The sequence below is a fragment of the Egretta garzetta genome, unplaced genomic scaffold, assembly GCF_000687185.1.
Source record: "Egretta garzetta isolate BGI_Z169 unplaced genomic scaffold, ASM68718v1 scaffold287, whole genome shotgun sequence".
Taxonomy (NCBI): Eukaryota; Metazoa; Chordata; class Aves; order Pelecaniformes; family Ardeidae; genus Egretta; species Egretta garzetta.
This window is the reverse complement of record NW_009260435.1, coordinates 5,961,791-5,978,083: the sequence shown is the minus strand read 5'-3', so window position 1 is coordinate 5,978,083 and position 16,293 is coordinate 5,961,791. Positions and strand designations below refer to the sequence as shown.

The following is a 16,293-nucleotide window of genomic DNA, read 5'->3' as shown; positions in this document are numbered from 1 at the left end:
GGGACCGCTGCCCACCCCGCGGGAGCGTGGTGAGGATGAGTCCCGCGGCCTGGGCAACCCTCAGCTGGCCGTAATTGACAGCGCCGCAGCTGTCCCTGGGCAGCGGCAGCTCCCTCTCCGCTGCCCTCCGGGTAGGGCAGTCGCTTGCCACGGGCATGTTCACCGACGGGGCAAGGCCTGGGCCGCGGTAAACGGGACACGGCATGGAAAATACGAAGCCCAGTCGCTGAGTTCTGCGTAGTGGCCTAGTGTGCTGTGCCTGATAGTGCAGGCGCCCAGGAAAGTACGAGATGAATGTCAGAAACAGGAGTGGGACCTTCTCCATGAGGAAAAAGAGAACGGGTAATATCAGTATTACATACTGGCGAGGCAGCCTCGCAGTAGCAGTTATTGAGCAAAAAACCTGAATCTCCACATCATTTTTTAATTACAACTTCATCTGTATAAACATAGCAGCAATGGCATCCAAAATACAGTCCTTCATGACACAATGTAATGATATTACATATGCACCATAGAAACACAGTTAGATAAATCTAATTATCATCTTTTTTGCATACCTAAGAAGGGTAAGGGTAGCCAGAGTTACTAGGAGATCAAGGTGGAAGGAAGGTTTTGGCTAAGGTTTAGAACTTGCCCCTAATACATTGTTGTAATATACAGCCAGTTAATCTGCTGCCCAAAGGTGAATGATGCAACAGTAGCAACAAAGCTTGTTTGATTGTAGGGTACTGAAGGAACTTGGAATAAATGTGGCAGATGTGGAGAGGTGTGGCAAGAATTAAAAAGTGATGTAAGGGCACACAAATGAGTGGAGGGAAATGAGAAAGAAAAATGCCACAAAAGAACAGAAAGCGCAGGCACCCCCAACCAACAAAGATAAAATCTACGAATAACAGGGGAAAAAAGCAATTACTAAGGTAAATTAATTAAAGCATTGAAAATATATTTATAAAGAATTAGTATCATGCACAGCAAGCAGCCTGAGGCCTGTAGGCACTACTGTAACATAACTTTATCAGATAATAGTTAAAAATTTAAAGCAAGAGCTAGCTTAAGTATAAAGAAAGGGTGGTTTATCTGGTGTAGCTAAAGTAGCAAATGACATTAAATTATGATGTTGAGAACAATTTTATTACCTAATAGATAATCTTCCTTGTCTTCCAACAGAGCAGTAATAAATAAAGGGCCACCGTGACTTACCTATTAAGTGAAAAGGTTGAAAGTTTTCCACCAAATTAACGTTTTAAGAAAAAATTAAATCTCATTAAATACTTTTAATGCTTTTCTAAATGTGCTTCAGTAGTTGATAAACTCAAAACTGTCTTCAAAATGCATAAATGTCATCTGCAGGACAATGCCAGACTTGCGTCATGATGGTCAGCAAAGCTGTGCAATTTCCCATCTCTTACACGGGGTGGCACAGTGTAGCTGGAAATCTATCAAGTGTTAAACTGTAACCTAGAAAACAAGCAAACAGGAGGTCAGAGTCTAGGGAGTGTTGAATAATTCTATTTTTAAACATCAGACAATTGCAAATACAAGCAGATTCATGCATGAAAGCTTTACCAAAGAGAACAAGCTTGAAGGAATAATGCTCTGTCACACGAATGTTGTCCTGTACGTGGAAAAAATAAACTCTTACACAATTTGGGGTCTGAAATAATTCACAATTAACTGTTAAATAGAAAATAGTCATCAAAAGCAACAGAATACCAAAACATTCACCTTTTTCATTGTCTTTTCCTATTTTACTTAGAAAAATATTTTCTAGTAATGTAAAAAAAAAAAAACTAGATTAAAAATGCCCCCCTTTCAAGTGGTTCAAGCAATAGCTCAGAAATGTTGGAATTTTATATCATTCATTTGAAAGTCTGTCTCTGTGGGGTTGTATGTAGAGACTGCATTTGTATAGAATTCTTCCTTGTCATTTTCCCTATATAGAAAATACGAATACTGGGGGTTTTTTCCAACTTTATTTTGCCCTTTTTCTGATGATAAAGGCTTTGGGCTGTAGGTTACCTCTGCTTTTGTAGTCCACATATGTAACATGGCTCCTGTCTTAGACATCTGTGACACAAAAATGACAAGAGCAACACATTATAGAGTAGTAGCTTTCAGGTATGTGGACAGGAAGTAGGTAGTGCATAACATTTTGCCTCACTTCTGATACTCCTATCAAGTGCATCATCACCTCTTTAAAGCCATTCTCTTGTAATCATTTGTCACACTACTGTAGCTAGCTGAGGGTCATAGTTGGATCCTCTTTGCCTGTCATGGGGTAAATTATTGAGCAGAAAGTGACCCTCACCACAGTCGTCCTATGTCCCTGTGTACTTTTTCCCAAACCTACCTGAGCTACTTCGGATAAAACTCGTGGTGCTGTAGTGGACTAGTTCTTCTTAAGCAGACATGCACTTCACAACTCCTAGCACTCCTCCCTGTTGTTTTGCCTTTTTCTATCTCAGAACAAACACCTCATTGCTGAAGAGAAGTCAAGGTCTAAGTCAGGTCTGAGTGAAGGTCTTGTGTTTGGAATTCAGCTAGAGAAGTACAAAAATACAAAGAGTGTGCATCTTTCATAAGTCAAACCAAACCCCAGACCTTTGCCATCTCAGGGACATAGCTATTACCTACATACAAAAGAGAATCTGTTAATCTTCTCTGTGTATGATTTTCAGGGGGTTTAATACATTTTTCCTATCGGAGAGCATCCCAGTTTGTTGGATACAAACAGCCATACCGGTAATAGAGAAAGGAAGAGCCAACTTACTAGCTGAGCATCTTCATGTCTGCATTTATGTGTGTGGTGAGGGATATAATTATTATCTTGTTTATGGAAGTCATTGATGTTCTTCATTAGTATTTAAATAAGATTTCTATATCTGAAAGTGAAAGGTACTAAATACATTGCTATTAATACCATATTTGCTAACTACTATGCCCTCAAGAAAAATAGATATTAATCCTATATTTCACTTCAGTTGAAAACTGAGGGACCCACTGACTGTGGGAATAATGTGGAAAAATAAAAGCAGTACGAGATCTCTTGCATCTGCTTCTTCCAGATAAATACCATTAGACAATTCCAGTGCACCAGTAGAATTGCAGACAAATGTGTACTGCTGTGGCTGTGTACTGTTAACTTAATTTGTGCTAGAAAGTCTGCCTCTCTTGGAAAAAGGAGATAGTAACACATAGATACAGATAACTTCTATTTTCTGAGGTTATTTTCTGCATAGGTATTTTTGACATGGTGAACATTCTTATCTGACTGCACCTTGTAAAAAATGTCTGATCTTTGCCACTTGCAGTATCAGCTTAATGTCTACCATAATGCTGTGTTAATAATATATTTTTTATCATACTGTGGTCAGAATCCAATATCAAGTGTGGATGAATGTCACCAGGAAAATATTTATGCATAACTGAAAAATCTGAAAATTCCTTCATATGAAACTGTTGAGTTTTCTCAGTTTGTGTTTCTGTGTGTTCTGATGGTCAGGCTGTTATTCATACTTGCATGCAGTATGAATTCAGTGATACTTGGCTCAGCTCACTTCTTACAGTTTCTGAAAAAAACATGAAGTACCCTGTTACATGGACAGAAGATATCTTTGCTGGTTGAGCTTGAGGGGAAAACTGGGTACAATTATATATTCTTTTAATTATTCATGACTTGGGTCTGAAGTGAATGTGTATACGTTTTTCACTTATTCACTTTATAAAATTCAAAACTAAGCCCAGAAGCAGTTTTATTCTTGGCAGTGTGACAAGTTTTCTTTCCTCAACGAACCAGTCAAAGGACTTGTTCCTCAGAGAGTTTGTCATCCTCACGTATCCCAGAGAGTCGGGAGGGGAGCTGGCATTCATTACACCCCCCCCATCACACATAAGCATGTACACTCCCCTCCCTCTCTCTCTTTCTCCCTCTGACTGTGACAACAAGCCCGTCTCAGAGGACTGTGTTTATATCTAGCATGTGGTTTCATTTGTGTAGCTGATTTGCAGTTCATTAATCTAGAAAGCATTGCCCAATTCTGATAAGGACAATGCATCCATCCATATTCTGCTTATTCCACCTCCTATCCCAGATAGTTTAGAGAGGGGAAATTTGCTCTGTTTTGGGGAACAGCTAGAGCAAAAGCAGCTCAAGAGCCAAAGCTGATGTAAACATACATTAGGAAATTGTTTTGATCTGGCCTATCAGGCTGCTGGGAAAGCACTGTGCTTCCTTGGGAGACATGCAAATTTATGGGACACAACTTGACATGATTAAGGCAATGCATATAGAAGAGGTAATTGCCCTCTGGCAAGAGAATGATGTCAAGAACCAATGATTCTTTACGTTCTTGGCAATGCAGGTAGGATCATGAAATTAGGGGCCTCAGAGTCACTATAGTTTAGCTGTTGGGTTGGGTACTTTTTAAACTATGTTTTTCCAGCTTGTATGGTTGTATTACTATTAGTTGTTTGTCTTTTAGGGGAACCTAAGGACACTAGTCTATTTGTAGTCTTCAAAACCTAAATCTGTATCTGCTGATATTATGACAGCTTATGATAGCTTGTTTAGTCTGGAGAAAACAAATTAAAAAAAAAAAGAAAAAGAAAATGAGTTAAAATAATGCCACAGAGAGGCATCAACTTCTCCTGTTACCTCACAGCAGCGGGGTTCTTCACTTAGGAATTTAATTATCAGAGACACTGACATTCTTTGTTGACAGACATGTGCTCAAAACTCATCCACATGCCTGAGTGGAGTCAGATTCATCTTGTGCCAGGGTTAATGAGAAATTACTGATCACTATCTGGGAATTTGGGGGTAAGAACGGCTGAACTTAAGGTGAAAGACTCCATATTCTACTACTACTCCCTTGAGTCAGCCTAGCAAATAGCTAACTGTAATATCTTAATTAACCATGTGTTAGAATCAACCTTATTCTCCCTTGCAAGCTGTACACATTGCTAATTACATTAGGTAAGCACACAAGAGCACAAGGGAAGCAGGCATTAGTGCTGTGGTGGGGCAGTTGGGTCTCCCTCTGTACTGTACAGCAAAGCAAGTCTGGTGGCACTGGGGTGATGTTGAAATGGCATCCTTTAATTTAAACCATACTCTTTGTATGTTGGAGGACATTACCTTTCTAACCTCCTGGACAAACCAGGCACAATAGACAAAGGAGGCTGTCTTTGCATTTCTTTCCCCTGTGAAGTTTGGCAAAGGAAGACTTGAGTAGGAAGAGCCCAAAGCGCGTAGCTCTGGAAGCTGTCATCTTTCATACGCCTGCAATACAGAGAGCCTCCAACACACATGTTTTGCTGCTTTGGATGCTCACAAGCCCGAGTGTCAATATAGCCTGGCTGTGCTGGTGCATAGTGAGAGGAGAGAGGAAGCGTGTTTGGAGCATGTTGTATTCTGGCTGTGCACAGCTGGCACATGATTCATCAGGGACTTGCACCATCTGGTACAGATGAGAGTCTACCATGTTACACAGTGTCTTTATCAGAAATAGGGACTTGGAAGAACATCACAAAGCTATGATTAGTTTCCTGGTGCAAATTTAACTTTTGAACTACAAATCTCATATTGAGAGGCTGACCACTTCCAACGCTCCGGTTTGTCCAACGCATAGTTGATAAATACTTCATTTTCTAGGTTCTGCTAGTTGGATAAAACTTTTTAAAGTGTATTATTTCTTGTGGGTTTTTTAGATCTAACAAAATATAATCCAAAAATCCTTTTTAGAGCTAAAATGCTTCAAATTTGTTTTTTCCATCCCTCTCCACCTATATGCAATTTCTTTGACATTTTCTCCACTGTCATGGTCTTTAAATTCATTTTTGGTTCTCTGTTACTTCATGTATTAAATACAATTTTTTTAAGTAATTCCCATCTAAGCTTTTCTATGTGGCCCTTCATCTCTAAGCTTTTATTCAGTTAGAATACTTAGATTTTATCCTAGCCATTAATTTTAATTTTTCAACCAGTATTTTTTGAAGATTAGCTAAATTAAATCATTTTTGCAATTAGTGTCAAATTAATCCATAATGGAAGGTAGATAACAGCAGAGATGGAGTCTCTCAGATTTTGACAGATACCCTCATTGGGTTTAATGTTTTGTATAATATCCCCTTAAGTGAGCAAAGAGCTCGCCTTGATGACTTCCTTCCCTCACACCTAGGCTGCTGGCCACATAGAATTAATATCTTTGATTATGGGGAAAACTAACTCTCTTTTTACATTCCTGAATTCTGAGAGTGAGTGTTGTTAACCCTGATTATATTAAAAAACATGTTTTGCCATTTTCAGGCCTTATCTAACATACAAAGTCTACCACAAAATTATTTTTTTTTAAACTTAATTTCATAGAGATAGGTGAAGAAGCAGCCAAATGATCAATTTAACCAATGGCAATCAAGGGATAGTAGTCTCCACTAGGCAGACTAGTGGAGGGAAGGAGGCTGGAAATGAGATAACGAGACAGTCATCTCAGGATCACTTCCTGGATCAGCAAGAGTTGGGTCTGAACATACCTCGATATCTTAGCACTTAGTCATTTAGATCGATTAACATAAAAGGAAGCAAACACACTGGTACTTATATTAGGTTAATTTGAGTGTTTGGCTATAGACACATCTGTGCCCAAAGTGGTTTAATTTGAGGTACCTGATTCTGAGCAGACCTTCAGCTCTGACCTGTGATTGAACTTAGCTTGACTTTCTCCTATGATTAAATGCTTACTCTTGTCTGCACTGGGCCCTCATACACTGTCATGGTCTACGATAATATGTTGTTTTTTAAATAAGCAGGGACATGGCTGTAATGGTTCATTTATTCTGGCATCATATGGCATCACTTAAAATTAAGTGATTGGTTTAAGCCAAAACTTCTTTTTGTGCCTGATCTGGCCTACCTGACTTCGGTGACAGTTTTGTTTAAAGTAGTAATGTGTTAAGAATTATTGAGATTCAGGAATAGGTGAAGAATTTCTAAGAAGTGATCTCTGAAGTTTGAGAAGACAAGTAAGCAGTTCTGCCAGGGTAAAATTAATTATTTATTGTTTACTGGGTTTGGATGAGCTTTTCTTGTGTATTCTGTAAATGTACTTTGGGCTTGGTCATATCCTACTAGACTAGCAAAATTCTCACAGAATACTAGTAGAGCTGGTGAACAAAAGACAAAGAAAAAACCCCAAGAAACTAAATGCCACAAAACCCCCAAACTCCAAACATTAGCTACTGTTATCACAAGTAAAGTCATAAACTTTGAGAACCTAGGACGAAACACAGAGAATATGCATGGGTAAAATTAAAAAAATTGAAGTCCTTAAATTAGGGATAGTGAGACCTTCAGCAAGCAAACAAGATTTTACCTTTCTGTGTGTATAAGAGCTCCAATTAATGATGCATCTTGGCTGTTGCTGTGCTGGCTGTTGAAGTTACCAAGCCTAGCTGTACTTTTCTGGCAGAGGATACCATGCTGCAGAGCAAAATGTTGTCTGTTTCTTTTCTACTACAGTTTACAGCCTTGTCTTAGCAGCACAAGTTGAAAGCTGTGACAATTTAAACTACAATTATTACACTATTAACTCAATGAGTAAAAGCTCTCTTTGCTGGAAGCAGTAACAGAACAAGTGGTCCTGATAACCACTCCTGAATTGGAGATAATGAATCAAAACCTTTTGGATGCGTTTGAAATTAAGACTGACATATAGAAAATCTGTGTGTAATTTTCAGTTCTGTTCTTTTCATGACCTTGGCCAAGGAAGATCACAGTCTAGGGTGTGGTTCCTTATTACTCCAATTCATAAACAAACTGTGCACTATAAATTCATCTGAGCAAGGATGATGTTAAGCTGCTAGTTTTGCACAGTGAGACTTTGGCTTTATCTGGAGCTACTTAATGTTACTGTAGCAGAAATCAACGATACCAAACTATCGATTTAGGGATCATTTAAATTCAGTGTTAATGATATTTTTTCAGCTATAGTCCATGTATGAACCTCACAAATGAGCAATACTCCCAGGTCACTGAAACTCCTTCTATTAATATCATCTGTAATATTTAAACCTTTCAATTTACTTAATGTTGAGCTGAATGCATGAGCTCTGCAATGATTAATGAGATCTCTGAGAATGGGGTTGTCTCCCTCAAATACTTGTAAAGTTTGTACCTAAATGTTTCCAGAGACCTAATGATCATTTACGGGTATCAGTCTGTTCTATTGCAGACATACTGTGGATCTCAAGTTGAATAAAAATAAGGGAGATAAGGAATGGAGATACAAGCACAGCATTTTGCGGCCAGGTGGTCACATACAAAATTAAATCAGTCTTATTTGCTGGCTAGAACATTGGGAAGGAAGAGATTTTTCCTGAAAATAGAACTGAACAATCCTTTGCATCACTGCTGTTCACTCTAGGTAAGCAAAAATCAATACAGATTTGGCTAGAGCTAGATTTTGTTAGATTCATGGTCAAATAAAATGTGAAAAGCACTGTCACACATAACAATGTGGGGGTATTGTAGGCACCATAAGAAAATAAAAAGCCAGTAACAGACATGTGTGTGTCCCCCACAGTCTTCAATTTATCCCCGAAGCATGTAAAAGAACTGAGCAAACCAGAAGGAGCCTTCTACCATGAGGCAATCTAGAATATTGCCCTCAATTTCCAGTGCATTTACAAACTGCTATTATTAAATATGACTCATCAAGATTAAAAAAGAAAAATAATTTAGTCAGAGCTGTTGTCAAGTTGCTATTTAATGTTACTTCTTGCATTTGCTGTGATAAGCACTAAAATTTGCACACTCCTTGATAAATCATTGTTTAGCAATGTCTAGAGGGTCCAGTAAATGGTTTGAAATTGCCACAATGTAATAAATGGTTATTTGATAATGAATGAAATTGTTTGAAAATACTGTTAAAATGTCAAGTTTTAACATATAGAACATTAGTCAAAAGGAGTACAAACATGGAAACCATACTGACACTATAAATATACTGCAACAAATGCATTTATTTGTACAGGGCAAATAGTAGGTGCTGTATACAAACCAGTATAAATTGATATATGAAGTTAATTTCAATCTGTAAAAGTAATTGCATTGGTTTAACTTATTTAACTCTCCTTACAATAATATTTATAGCAGAGCAAGAAAGTAAAGAACTAAATGATGATAAATAGATAAAATACATAGGAAATGGGAATTGTTTTCCAGTTTAATTATGCTGTCACATAAAATTATCGCAGAAATACACTATGCCGACAAGAAGAATACATTAAAATCCCATTATGCAATGCAGAGTTGGCTAGCTTTTGTTGCTGTTTATTCCATAAATAGCTTTTCATTTTTTCAACTATCATGAAAAGTTAAACTTTGTAAAAAAATATAGTGATGCAAAAAGGACAATACAGGCTATGCCAGTTGATGGTTAGTCAGGAGCACGAAGCTGGGAAGCAAGAATGCCATACCTTTCTCTTCAAGAATAAATCTGACCACACAGTAAAATTTGAAGGAAAAAATGCCCACTCAGAATAAGTAATTTTCATTCTTTTTTTTTTCTCAGACACAACTCTAATGGGAGAGTTTTTGTGTGGCTGTAGTCTCTATATAACGTGCTCACATGTTGTGGACAGCATTAACGTGTGTGGTATTTTTATCCATCTGCTTTTTATGTCTTGGGCTGAACACAAAACGACAGCCTCACCAGAGGCAGAAAGATGCATTTATTTCTCTGAATGGGACTTCATTTTTCTTCTCTATTTTTTTCAGAACAGTTGAAGCTTAATTTTCTTGAAAATTACTTATCTGCTTAGAATATAGGTAAGGAACACTAATAATATGGCTGCATTATTTTGACCTTTCAATTATATCATAAATTTTGCTGTGTTTTTAAATTTGCAACTTCCAAACCTGTGTGATTAAGCAGGAGTCGGTGCTTTACCTAATTAAAAACAAATTAAATATTACTCTTTAGTGTTCCAGTAAAAATCTGGAAAATGTGATTCTTCAGACTTCAAATTCAGAAGAAAATTTTTAATATAGACTTCATTAGTTTTTGAAATATTATTTTTAAACATACTTTATAAATCTTTAGCATCTAATCGATGAGGCTTGATCAATGAGGATAAGCAATACTCTGAGTAGAAAGAAAATCTCTAGAACATGAAACACCTGTGAAGAGAATACTATGTGCAAACTGAAATCCCAAAAGATAAGGCCGTTTCCTGCATAAGATGAGATTTAGGTCATCAAAGACATTCCTAGTACTTGTCATACGTGAATAAATTAAGTGAATGGACTTGCTCCAAAACTTTATTCCAGCTCTTTAAAATTATGTGTATGCTGTAAGAATGATTTTTTAAAGCTGTCTATTGCTAGAAAAGAATGGCTATAACTGAAGTAAGCTATCATTAGACTTTGGAAGGGATCATTTATTATACACCAAAATGGCCTGTTATTTACAGTTCTTATTAAAAAAATTGAACGTGGAAAGCATTCAAATTTCACCAAAGTTGTAATACTGTTAACTTGCCTTCTAACAGTGGCAAATGATATTTTGGCTCACAAGAATGACTTATAGCCTTTATACTACCACATGAGCATTTCAAAAGGACAAGAACTGAAAACATCATCTGAATGTTTATGCAAAGCAGAGACAAACACCTTAATTCTCCTCTTGTTATTTTCTGATCTTAACCCATAGTACCTTCAGCGATACACGCAGTTACATTTTTGGTTTGTTGGTTTGTTTGAGGGTTTTTTTGGTTTTGTTTTGTTTGTTTGGGGTTTTTTGGGTTTTTTTTTTTGTTTTTTGTTTTTTTTTTTTTAAAGGGACTTGTGATTTTAGCAGTCCAAAAATTAGATAAAGCCTAATTTTTATATATATAGAGAGAGAGCACGCATCTAAACTACACTGAAAGCTAGTGCTCATCTTCAGTAGCCTCAGAGTATTTTCAGAATGGGAGAACACGAAACATGATAGCCATAACTATCTCTCATTAAATATCTTGAGAATCAACTGCTACAATTGTTGGAGATTATATATCTTCATAATGACAGTGTCTAAAGAGTTATGTAAAATAAATACACCTACTCCTAATGAACATTTCTTTTAGGTTTTGCGCCCTTTATAAAAACTGTGCCACTATAATTTTTGCTTGTAGAGTTGGGTCTAAACAAATTCAAAATGAAACTTCACTAGAATCAAATCTTATCTAATTTCAGTAAGAACCATGAATGTGGCTTTGGTGGCTTTAATTTGGAGGTTCTCTGTGAGATTTGCATTGTTGTAAACATTTCATGCAAGAGTAAAGGTAATAGCCACTTAAGAGAAAAAAAAAAAAAAAAGCTAAGTGATAGCGAGTTACGAAAGGATAGCCCAGAATTAAGTGATGTCATGAACTGCTGTCTTCATCCTATTTTCAAAAATCTTGAAATTTTATCTTTCTATGAAAGAGGAAGGAAATTCAGATCTTTGCATCAATGCTTTCAGGCTTAAGATTGATGCACACTTTTACATATCTTTTCAGGAGGAAGGTACTGTTCAAGCTAATAATTAATAATAATTAACATTAGAAGTATCACATAATAAACAAGCAACAGTCCTAATACACACAAGTTAAAAAGAGAACTAATTATATCCATCAGATTGAGTTATTAATATTTTCTTCTTGTGGGACAACGTTTATCATCAAAACTGTGGAGAAATACTCCACAATAATGTTCTACATTCAGAGTCGTCCTGTAGGGTCATTTGTACTTCCTTACTCCTTAATTATGGCTTCTTGGACTCCAGTCTGTTTGCAGGGGAGTCGACAGAAACACAACAGGAGCAGAATTCTGGCCTTTTGGCCACAGACAAGACTCTGAAAATCACTAGCTACTAGAAGTAAATTGAGGTTTCATTTTAAATTCCAGTAGTGGCAGTTCTGTGCCTCTTCAATTGAGCAAGTGTCTTGGCATAACAGACATAACGCTTAGCTTTAAAAGCATCTTCTAAGGTGTGCATTTGTCACCCTCATATGGCAAGGTATTAATGCTTCTTTCTGGCATATTTCACGTGTTCATGCCTTCAGCAAGAGCATAGAGACCCTCTTATCTCTGAACATACTTCAAAACACAAAGAACTAAACAGAGGTAAAAATCTCTTGCTTTTTTTTTTCATTTTCTAGAAAATTAAACTACATATGCACAGAAACGATAATTCCTTTTAAAAAAGGAAAGGCACTGTGAGGGTTGGGGGTTTTTGTTTTGAAAAATCAGGAATTTCTTAAGTGACAAGAATCGCTATACCACCAACAACAAAAAGGAAAAAAAAATATCTTGTTATGTTCAGAAGTCTGATACAGAACTGAGTCTCTAAAATTGAGGAACTTGTTCCTAAAACAACCCCTGCACACTGTCATTGAAGCAGAATATGGAATTCCTGTATGTTTTTCCAGTGTGTACCAAAAGTTGTACTAAAATCTCCAGGGTTGTCTCTCCTGGCCTTGGCATGTTTTTTACCAAACCTAGGAGAAAGCAAAAGAGACAAGCGAGTCAGAATGTCTGTCAATTAGTGTGTTGTAAAACTGAGGAGTTTTTACTACTGTTACCTACTAATAATTTGGGACATCTCTTTCGTAAATAGGAGGGAAAGTAGTCCCATATAAAGGCCTCAACCCAGTCTAGTCCAGTCAGAAGCAGAAGGGCCATTGCTGTGAGTACCTTGGTGAATCAAAGCCAACGCAGTGACGTGAATTTACATGTGATGTTGTTGTGAAGCCTGTACAGGTTGTATCAATTATGCTATGGCCAAGCATTTCTAGTCTTCATTTTCTGTAAAGTGTACAGCCTGCCTTTGCCACAGGCTGGCAAGGCACGTTGTGCCTATAATACTGTCTTCTGATTTGTCAGCTGTGCATTGATTAAGATACAGATGAGCCATATCCTAGTGAACTAAGCTGTTAAATGGATTTTTGGGGAAGTTCAGCTGCGAGGAATTTTACAAGTACTAGCTCAGATTTTCCTTTGAACTGCATTAGCCATAAATATGGATTATTCCTGTAGGTCCTGTATATGGAGAATTCAATCTGCTTTAAAGTTTTCAGCAGCAAAATATGAACATAATTATTTCCCAGCCAGATAAATGAGTCACTTTAGTAGAGACGTTTTGATCATGTGATTAGTTGAAGTGCAGGAAAAATTAAATATTTCTATCCCTGTCTGCTTGAAACTTTTACCATTATATAATATATACTTACATGTATGTTTATATAATACACACAAAGTATTACAAATTTTGAGAGCTTCACTAGGTCATTTTGTTTGATTAGCAAAGCAGCAAACAGGTTCCTAAACAAAAGGATAATCCAGTTTCCTTGCTAAAAATCTAAAGTAAATTTAGTGTTTCCTACTATTTGTGAATAACTGCTATCTGAAAATAGTAATTTATGAATATTATTCAGCAGGTGACCACTCAGTGCTTAATAGGAACTAGCAATTAGTGTATGTAAATCAACTAAGACAGCAGTATCTCAATTGCTTTTCTGCATAGAGGAATAGTTAATTTGTAGGAATACATGTTTCCAGCCCAGATTTGAAAAAGTCATGTTTTCCACTGCTGAAAATCTCAATACCTATAATATTTGTTGTGCATTTTATGATTATTCTTAATGCCCTTGCAAACATGTTTAATAAAATGCTAACAAATCATCATCCATTACTTAATTATGTTTATCTAGATGGATAAAGTTGGGGTGGGGGGAGCCTGTGGTAAAAAATACTGTTTCCCGTTTAGCAAAGACAGACTAAACTTACAGCTTAATTATTCTGTGTAGTGCTGTAGAGATATTTTCCTGTTAATCATACTCAGGTCCAGAGTTGATTTAAAAAAAAAAAAAAAGTTGTGGATTTTTTGGGGGTTTTTTTGTAGTGAGGTATAAAAAGTATGTTGCCTCCCAATTAAATCCACTTCCCCTCCAGTAGGGGATTCATATGTTTGTGAAGCTTCATTGGGAACTATGCAGGGAGCTTTTCTGACAGTGATGAAACACCTTCTATAAGACAAGACAAATATCTCGGAACATAATGTTATAGTTGCCTTCAGAAACTTTGCCTATGGAAAATATCAGAATAATTCATCTTAATTAATTAAAACACCTCTATGTTTCAGCAACCAAGTGCAAGAAAAATAGAGGTCAGTTCCAGAAACCTTTATTCATGAGAGTATCCCACTAAATTCCGAAAGATCACTTGTGTGCACAATGATGCCCACGTGATTAAAGACTGCAGTTTATCTCTAGATGTGTTTTTCAATGCCCCATAAGATCTTTTGCATTTGAAATCCTTAAATAGTGTTTTTTCAAAGCCAAATCCGTGCCAGTCACCACAGGACCACTAGACATTACAAGAAGCAATATCTGATTTTGCTTTTAATACGCTTGACTCTTCTAGTCTTTTGCCTTGCAAGGATAGCCTAGGAAGTGCTTACTGAAAAGAATCATCAACCAATCTTCATAGTATATTCTTCAGCAGTAACTGGGCAAAAGTATTCATTGCAGTGAATAATTTATATTAAAACCAGTCACATTGAAATTTTACAGTAACCTGTGAAAATACCTCCTTTTAATGCTGAAGCTTACCATTTTCATAGTTGCAGGATACCTTTGTACATCAGTTAGCTGCATTTGAAATGGACGGGTTGGCAATGGATTGCTTGGCATATCTGTAACCTGGCTCTAGACAGCTATCATTTGATTAACTTCTATATTAAGTAGTTTATAAAGTGCTTTCTGCTGAGTATTTCAAAGTATATACTACAAAGACTTACTAAGTTCCATTCTTCCCAGAGTACCTTCCAAACTTGGCAGAAAGCCTGCTTTTGTTGCACGAGCACAAAAAAACCCATATCAACATTTTAAAGGCTGTCTGAATTCTGGATGTGCATTAATGCAGTTCTTTTCCTGATTTTTTTTTCCCTGACATTTTCATATTTTTTTCTGATATGGGAATAAGCTGTAGGTTGTTAAGCACTGCTAAGAAAAAGAAGAAAAAGATACTTTACTTACAAGGGGGAAGTTCAGGGAAGATATAAATAGAAAAGGCTTAATCCAAAAACCCATACACAGATATTGCTGAGATCTCATTTATCAGCCTCAGTGAAATGCTGAATTATTCATTTTTGCATGGATTTGAACCTATACTACCAGATCATTTTTGTAAACTGAGAAATATACTACTTGCCTATTTGCCTTGCATTTTCAGGACATTGGTGTAGTTCTTGTATAGCCTATTATGAAACATTAAACAATTACCTATATTAGTAGTTCTTGAAGAAATCTTTGGGTTGGAACAGATTGTACTTTAAGAAAAACAGCTGGAAAAGTTTATTTTCTTCTTCAAAAATAATCTGGAAGAAACAAAGCAAATATTTATTTCCATGGTTTTCTACAGATGATCACGTTGCAATGAAGAATCTATAACAGCACAGAAGTAATAATCAATACTGAACAGTCACATCGGTGTAGTTACAGAAAAGGGTGCAACTTGGCTTTTTTCCTGATGTTATCACGCCAGCAAAAATTTTGACATACATGAAGGTACAGTGCTTTAAAAGGTGCTTTTAAAGACTTTAAAAGACTTTTGTTTCCTTCATGGGAATAAGCTGTTATCAGTGTAAAAAATTTCATGCTGATCCCTATCCATATTAAGGGAACTGTTTTTACTTTTATTAAATCATTATAAAGCATCAGGAGATTTTTTAAAATACTTTTCAACACAGAGACATGCCCTAAATGAGACCCACTTTTTACATCAGAATTGTTTTAACGTGTTTTCTTCAAATCAGCAGAAAAAAATAGGACTTTTTTTTTAAATCTTAAAAATGAGCTTTTAGGAGAACTGCTTATAATACTGGATGATAGCATACATGTAATTAGGAAAATATAAAAAAAAGATAAGGAAACATTGACATGAGGGATGCCATGTGCCATGTATGGACTTAAAGCTTTTGAAACTCAATACAAGGTACACTACCTGCAAAACACAGAAGCAATCTCATAGCCTTAAAAGCATTGCTAAAAGATAGGCAACTTGCAGCAAGACGAAAAATATCAAAGTCATTACTGATCATATGTTCCCTTCAGACGAAAGCTTTTCCAGACACTGATCAAATATTAAACAGAAGAACAGTCAGAATTGGCCAATAGTGAAATCCGTAATAGAAAATTCAGAGACCTGTAACTTAATGTTTTTTAAACCTGACCAGGAGGGAAAGTGAAGTTAAAAAACAGCAGTCCCTGACA

At 36.4% G+C, this 16,293-nt stretch overlaps 1 protein-coding gene across 1 annotated transcript in view; it reads right to left on the bottom strand.

Moving 5' to 3' along the window:
- The window catches only part of BNIP2 (BCL2 interacting protein 2), a 27,086-nt gene extending 22,078 nt beyond the window's left edge, over positions 1-5,008 (bottom strand). Inside the window, exon 1 of the mRNA XM_035899610.1 lies at positions 4,997-5,008. The gene's annotated coding sequence lies outside the window, so the exon portion shown is untranslated. The remainder of the gene's footprint in view (positions 1-4,996) is intronic.
- Between the last annotated feature and the right edge of the window lie 11,285 nt (positions 5,009-16,293).